At 38.8% G+C, this 6,104-nt stretch overlaps 1 non-coding gene across 1 annotated transcript; it reads right to left on the bottom strand.

Annotated features, from left to right (window-relative positions):
• Positions 1-5,629: 5,629 nt before the first annotated feature.
• Positions 5,630-5,733, bottom strand: LOC148553177 (small nucleolar RNA R71). The gene has a single exon (XR_015892755.1). It is a non-coding gene; the product is annotated as a small nucleolar RNA R71 (small nucleolar RNA).
• Positions 5,734-6,104: the final 371 nt, after the last annotated feature.

The raw sequence follows: 6,104 nt of genomic DNA, 5'->3' as shown, positions 1-6,104 counted from the left end.
ATGTTGAAGATTTATAAAATAATCTTAGTTAAATGAAAAATATTTGAACTATCTATGTTATTATATATTATATAAATGTTGACTTGCTGAGTAAATTAGTTAATATATTAATTAATTAAAAAACTAATATAATTTGGCAAATTATGTGTGTAATTTGTATTTAAAAAAATTATTACAAAATAAATAGTGTTTTGTAACTAAAGAAAAAAGTGTTACAAAATCAAGTTACATTTTGTAACAAAATTTTATGATAGGAAAAAATATATTGTCACCAAAAATATTTTGAAGATCAAAATTTGTTATCACTTTTGTAACGACTTTTGGTTTTTGTTATCAGAAAAATTTGTTACAAAATATTACTTTGAATTGTAATAGTTCCATTTTTTGTTACAAAAACTTTTTGTAACAGGACATACTGCAACGGCCTCTTTTTTTGTTATAAAATCCTTTTGTTTCAAAATTTTGATTTTTTGTAACAATTTTTTTGTTACAAATATTGCTTTTTCTTATAGTGAATTAAAGATTTGAGAAGCTGGTGACAATGCGTATGCATGGCTAATGCGTGCACGTGACTAAGTACAACGTCCATTCGACGCGTACACGTGACTGACGCGTACGCGTGGTCAGAGCATTATCCAAGAAACGCGTACGCGTGGCTGAAGCGTACGCACGACAAGCGCCACGTGCCTCATTAAAGAGAAAATACTGGGGGCAATTTCTGAGTTGATTTTTTGGCCTAGTTTCGAGCCTAATTTAAGGATAAGAGGCTGGGAGTTAAAGAGAATGGTATCAATCACCACACACTTTAGTTTTAGTTTTAGTTTAAATTCTAGAGAGAGAAACTCTCACTTCTCTCTAGGTTTTAGTGTTCTCAATTCAATTTCTCTTGGATCTTTTGGTTAGCTATGTGTTAATTCCAATTTTAGATTGCTTTAATTTGTAGTTTCCATCCTCTAATTTCATTTAGTGTTATTGTTATTCTAGTTATTTTGGATCTTGAAATTGGATCTTGTTGAGATTGATTTCTATTAATGCATTGAGGAATTTCATGTTCATTGTTGTTAATTGCCTTGTTATTGTTAGTTGTTTGTAGTGGATAGCTTTAATTTGAATTTCTTTCTCAATTTTATAATGTCTTTTATTCTTGCTCACCAAGTGTTTGAGAAAATGTCACTTATGGCTATGGAGTAGATTTCCACTCTTGGCTTGGGGGTTGAGCAATGGGAAACTCTTGAATTGTTAAAGTCTTTTGTTGATTGATAATTGAAAGTTGCTAGTTGACTTGAATTCCACTAAAGCTAGTCTTTCACTAGGATTTGACTAGGATGTGTGGATTAGAGTCAATTATACCACTTGACTTTCCTTCATTGTTAGAGGTTAATTAAGTGGGAGAAATGGACAATTCTTGTCATAATTGATGATGATAATGAAGATAGGAATTCCAATTCTCACTCCTAGCCAAGGTTTTTACATTGTTTTATTGTTAATTGTTAATTGCTTTGATTTTTATTTGTTTACTTCTCTTGCATTCAACTCCAAACATCCCCAAGGAACCCCTAACCAATGATGTGCATCTTATGTCAACTCCTAGGGAAAATGACCCGGGATTTCACTCCCGGTTACTAATTTTATTGTTGGGACACACTTTCTAAGTTTGATTGAAGATAGATTGTTGGTTTAGACTATGCTTAAAACGGAATTCTCTTAGTAAATTCTATACCGACACTTATCCTCCATCAGCCAACCCTCCAGAGGTTCCAAACTCACCAATTCAAGGTGTGCCACACGCCTTTGACACACCTCAAGGATCAAGCAATCAAGCAGCCAAATCTGGCGTGCAAAATGCTAGGACAAGGATGTGCCACACGCCCAAGGAGAGCTCTCAGGATTGAAATTGGAGGTGGTGTGCAACATGCCAGCAAGAGCACACGTCCAAGATAAGCTCCCAGGATTGGTGTTGAAGGTGGCATGCAACACGCCAATGCAAGGGCGTGCCACACACCTCCGAAGAGCAACCCAAGGCAAATGTTGAAGGTGGGATGCCACACGCTAACAAGAGGGCATGCCACACGCCAAAGAACAAGCAACCCCAGGCCAAGCAAGAAAGTGGTGTGCCACACGCCAATGCAAGGGCAGGGCATGTTGGGCTAAATTTTGCTCAAATTTAAGGCACTTCAAGGCATAAAATGGGTGTACAACATGCCAAAGTTGGGCAAGCCACATGCCCAAGGAAGGACTCCCATGCCAAGCAAGAAAGTACGTGTGCAACATGCCAAGGCAGGGCATGCCACACACCCAAGGACACCTCCAGGATCAACCATTTTTGTGGCATACCACATGCCAATCAACAAGGGCATGCCATTTTTATACGCCTTCAAAGCCTTGTCCAATGGTAAAAGTTGGCATGCAACACACCATGGAGTAGGCGTGCCATATTGATGCCAAGGCATCTTAGGCTAGTTTCACTAGCATTTTTCTGTTAGTTTTAGTGGTTTTATGCATTTTCTTGAGCTTAAAGTAACCAAGAATGGTTAAAAGAATAACAAAGCAATGAACCATCCAAACAATATGATTTTGACGCAAATTCCATGAGTTTTAGTTATATTACTTGAATGCTATGAATGGAAGATTTCTCATGAAATTTTGCAAGACTTTGATGCATTTGTTTGGATGATTTTAGGGAAGAAGAGGCTAAGAAAGGAAGCAACAAAATCAATAAAGGAAGCTTGAATATCACATGTGGAGTTTAAGTTCCAGTTTAAGCCTAAACTGGAGCTTAAACGCCAGAATCATGAAGGCTAAGAAATGCTGGAATTGAAGTTTAACCTCCAGTTTAACCTTAAACTGGAGGTTAAACGCCAGAATGAAAAGTCTCACCAAAGAAGCATTCCACGTTTAACCTCCAGTTTGACCTCAAACTGGAGGTTAAACGCCAGAATGATAATGCCACTCAGGAAGGAGTTCCACGTTTAACCTCCAGTTTAACCTTAAACTGGAGGTTAAACGCCAGAATGGGAAAAGCACCAGGGAGCCATTTTCCACGTTTAAGCTCCAGTTTGACCTCAAACTGGAGCTTAAACGTGTTCGACCAAGTTTTCTCCTCCAGGGTTGCTCTCTCCATTTCCACGTTTAAGCTCCAGTTTGACCTCAAACTGGAGCTTAAACGTGTTCGACACCTCCAGGGCTACCCTTCTAAGCTTCCACGTTTAACCTCCAGTTTAACCTTAAACTGGAGGTTAAACGTGTTCGACCTCCAGGGCTGCCCTTCTTATATCCACGTTTAAGCTTCAGTTTAACCTTAAACTGAAGCTTAAACGTGTTCGACTACATGACTCTCCAGGGCTGCTTTCTTCCATTTCCACGTTTAAGCTTCAGTTTAACCTTAAACTGAAGCTTAAACGTGCTTCTACAAAAGGCCTCACTGGAAGTGTCTGGCGTTTAAGCTGCAGTTTAAGCTTAAACTGCAACTTAAACGCCACTCTTGGAAAAGGTTTCTGGACCAAAAATATTGTGGTTTAAGTTAGTATTTGAGCACAAACATTAACTTAAACTTATTCTGGTATGAAACCCAATTGAATATCATGGTTTATGGGATTGGGCCTGAAGGATTGATGAGTTTGAAATCTCAATTTATTGAGTCATGTGTCATTATTTGATTATCACTAAGTTGGCTCAATGAATGTTACAGAATTTGGATCAACAGCCCCATCAAGATTATGGATCATAAACCAAAGGCAAAAGGAAAGCAGGGAGAGGCCTCAAAGCCCAAGAAACACAACAGAAGCTCAATATAGAAAGTGTATAAATAGGATGGAATTGAAGTTAGAAAGGACTTGGACCTTCACTTTTTAGCTAGTTTTCATATCTTTGTAATTGAATTCAGAGCTATGACTCACTAAACCCCCTTTCATTGGGTTAGGGAGCTCTATTGTAATTCAATGAATCAATAATAGTTTATCTTTTTCTTCAATCTTTTCTCTTGAATTTTGTTAGAAAGCTTCTCGATCTAATTCCATTGGGTAGTTGTCTTGGGAAAGAAACTACCCATAATTGGAATCCTTCGGAACCTTGGGAAAGGAATGGAGGATTCATGCTAGAGAAGCTTTCTCACAGTGAATTGGATTGGGGTTTGGATGGATATTGTGACATGTAATCCTACCAAATTGTGGTTCATGAAACTGTGTGGTATAATCAGTGATCGAGCATCATCTCTTCTTATGAACATTTAAACCAAGGGATTGGGAATTTGTTTGTTTTTAGAGAGAATTGGTGAGCCAAGGAATTGGGATCCAATCATATAAGATTGCCAAGCAAAATTTAATGAACGCATTGGTTGAGGAAGAGACAAACATGTTTTGATTCGGAGATCTCAATATCTCCTATAACCCAATGAATTCCCCATTTCTGATTTCCACTTTCTCTTTACATTCGGCAAGTACATTCATACAATCACCCCCATTCCCTTTTAATTTCAGCAATTTAGTTTCTGCTCTTTAATTCATGCAATTTAAGATTCCGCCATTTCAATTTCTTGTCATTTACTTTTCCCGCCAATTTTACATTCCGCAATTCTCATCTAAATCTTGATTCCACTCAACTAGAACGCACTTCTAATCTGAATTGCTCATTCAACCAATCCTTGTGGGATTCGACCTCACTCTATTGTGAGTTTTTACTTGACGATAACCGGTGCACTTGCCGGAAGGAATTTTGCCGATCGTGCAATTTCCTAATTCGTAGCATAACTAGTTTATGCGCATCAAGTTTATGGCGCCGTTGCCGGGGATTGGTTTTCGATTGACAATTCTCAAATTGGAAGTTAACTAGATTGAGCAATTTTTCTTGCTTTGTTAATTCTGTTCAAGTTACTTGTTGAATTTTAATTTCTGCACTCGGTTACATGCTTTCTTTCTTTATGCCTTTAAATTCAAGCAACTAACTCACTGACTCACTAACTGTTTGAATTAATTCCTCAATTGCTCTAACCATACTCTTCCATTAACCAAGAGTATTTCACTTGTTTGTGCCTGTGCTGTGTTCTTGTATGACAGGTAGGAGAGGAGAGACATCAACTCCTCCATATACCGAACCAGAGAGGACCCTTCATAGACTGAGAAGGGAAGCAAGAGGGAAGAGAGTAGTGGGAGAAGAGGAATCTGAAGGAGAATCTGAGGACAATTTTGAGGAAGCTTTAGATCTCAACATGGATAGAGAAGTTCACAACCATGAGAGAGCTGATGGAAACAATGCCATTCCTGAGAGGAGGGTTCTTAGTTCATACATAAACCCAACCTCTGGGAATTGTGGTAGCAGCATCCAGAAATCACCCATTCAGGCCAACAATTTTGAACTGAAACCACAGCTAATATCACTTGTGGAGAATCATTGTTCATTTGGTGGAAGTGCTAATGAAGACCCAAACCAACATCTCACAAAATTCCTGAGAATTTGTGACACTGTGAAGTCCAATGGAGTCCAGGAAGATGCATATAAACTGCTTTTGTTCCCATTTTCACTTAGGGACAAGGCAGCTAAGTGGCTGGAATCATTCCCAAGGGGGAGTCTAACAACATGGGATGAGGTGGAAAGCAAGTTTCTGGCACGTTTCTACCCCCCACAAAAGGTCAATAGGCTTCGATCTGAGGTTCAGACTTTTAGACAACAAGATGGTGAGACTCTCTACGAGGCATGGGAGAGATTCAAGGACTTGACAAGGAAATGCCCACCAGACATGTTCCATGATTGGGTGCAATTGCATATTTTCTATGATGGACTCTCTTATGAATCAAGGAAGGCTGTAGACCATTCATCAGGAGGTTCATTGAACAGGAAAAAGACTGTGGAAGAGGCCATTGAAGTGATTGAAACAGTGGCTGAGAATGAGTACTACTATGCATCAGAAAGGCACAACACTAAGGGAGTCATGGAGCTGAACCATGTTGATACAATTCTAGCACAAAACAAGGTGTTTGCCAAGCAACTAGCAGAGCTTACCAGGCAATTAGAAACAAAGCAAGTGGCTGCAATACACACACAAGATCAAGAGGAAGTAAGCATTGAAGGAGGTGATTGGGAAGAGGCCAACTATGTGGGAAACCAACAGA

The sequence above is a fragment of the Arachis ipaensis genome, chromosome B7 (assembly GCF_059453495.1).
Source record: "Arachis ipaensis isolate K30076 ecotype BB chromosome B7, ASM5945349v1, whole genome shotgun sequence".
Taxonomy (NCBI): domain Eukaryota; kingdom Viridiplantae; phylum Streptophyta; class Magnoliopsida; order Fabales; family Fabaceae; genus Arachis; species Arachis ipaensis.
This window is presented reverse-complemented; position numbering and strand designations above follow the sequence as displayed.